Source organism: Elgaria multicarinata, chromosome 13 (genome assembly GCF_023053635.1).
Source record: "Elgaria multicarinata webbii isolate HBS135686 ecotype San Diego chromosome 13, rElgMul1.1.pri, whole genome shotgun sequence".
Classification (NCBI taxonomy): domain Eukaryota; kingdom Metazoa; phylum Chordata; class Lepidosauria; order Squamata; family Anguidae; genus Elgaria; species Elgaria multicarinata.
In genome coordinates this window covers 15,541,057-15,542,643 of record NC_086183.1, presented here as the reverse complement: position 1 = coordinate 15,542,643, position 1,587 = coordinate 15,541,057, and the positions used below count along the sequence as shown (strand labels likewise).

Here is a 1,587-nt window from a genome sequence, read left to right as displayed (position 1 = left end):
TTTGTTAAAAAGCCGTGTTTTCACTTGGCGCTGGAATAAAATCAGCGTTGCCGCCAGTCGGGCCTCCAAGGGGAAGGCATTCCACAGTCGGCTGGCTAGTCTCACCAAGGAGGTCACCTGCTCTTGCTAGCTGGAAACAGCCTTCTTCCCCCTCTGCTGCCTCACTCACTCTCACCTGCACAGGACTAAGCTCTGGGAGTGTGACCTGTGTAGGTAATGCATTGAATTTACATGGTGTTATGTAAATAACACCGAGGCCTTCTCAGATTCGTGGATCAGCGACATTATCAGAGCGGAGACAGAAGGCTGTGGCCTGGCTAAGAGAACTTCCCGAATCGCTTTTCGGCCTTTTGGCTAAGATCAAGTGTAGTATCTGTTCTTATCAGTTTAATATCTGATATGTCCTCTATTTGAGGACTATATATTAAATGGATTTTTGGAACTGGGAGTTGGAATAGGGGCTTGCTCCATCCACTCCACGCATCGACCTGGTATTGCAGTACCTCCAGGAATGGTGCCAAAAAGATAAGAAAAGAAAAGAAAGAAAAGAGAACTTCCTGAAGAGGGGAGATCTGAACCAGCGACTATCTGCCTCACCTCCTGAAGCCACATTATTTGAACACACCGGCAAGAAAAAGCGGCAGTTGGGGACCAGGGCCCATTTATAGGTCATTTCAGTAGGTCTTGTGCAAACATGAAAAGAAAAATGGGGCTTCCCAGGCATGCTCAGAATTGCAAATGGAACCTTCTTCCTAATTTGTAAAAAAAAGTTTGAGAAACTTTGGTCTTGCTCTTTAAAAATTAAACTCTCACCTTGTTTCCATGGGTAACGCAGCCTTGTTAGCTCCCAGTGACCTACTTTAACTGTTACTTCTTTCTCAGGGAGCCATTGATCAGAATCTCTAAGGTCTTCCGCCTGGGTTCATGTTTTCAAACATTTTTAGCAGGTTATTCGAAGCTGAGCTCTTTGCCTGCACTGGAACTTTTGGACACCGATTGAAACTGATTCTCCCTTTCCTTGAACTTTGTGCCTATTATACTTAATGGAAATCCAAGCCCATGTCTCTTTCTAAAGAGTACTTTCCACTGTAAGGCTGCGATGATGATGATGATGATGATGATGATGATGATGATGATGATAATTTCTGGTACACAAATGCCTTCTGTTTTTTTTACTCATCTCTAGAAAAAGCTGGAAAATAATTACCAAAGCTAGCCAACATATGTAACGTTTGGTATCTTCAAAAGAAATGGTATGTCTTGTTTGCTTTTGCATGCAAGCATCAGGGGAGTTCAGATGAGCCTGGCCACCCCACCTCCATGCATTCAAAGTATGGGGGACACTTGGCTCAGCAATACTACAAATGAGAAAGATCTTGGAATTGTTGTAGATCACAAGCTGAATATGAGCCAACAGTGCGATATGGCTGCAAGAAAGGCAAATGCTATTTTGGGCTGCATTAATAGAAGTATAGCTTCCAAATCACGTGAGGTACTGGTTCCTCTCTATTCGGCCCTGGTTAGGCCTCATCTAGAGTATTGCGTCCAGTTCTGGGCTCCACAATTCAAGAAGGACGCAGACAAGCT

The 1,587-nt window shown here is 44.0% G+C and overlaps 1 non-coding gene across 1 annotated transcript; it reads left to right on the top strand.

Annotated features, from left to right (window-relative positions):
- Positions 1 to 334: 334 nt before the first annotated feature.
- Positions 335 to 525, top strand: LOC134408529 (U2 spliceosomal RNA). The gene has a single exon (XR_010026104.1). It is a non-coding gene; the product is annotated as a U2 spliceosomal RNA (small nuclear RNA).
- Positions 526 to 1,587: the final 1,062 nt, after the last annotated feature.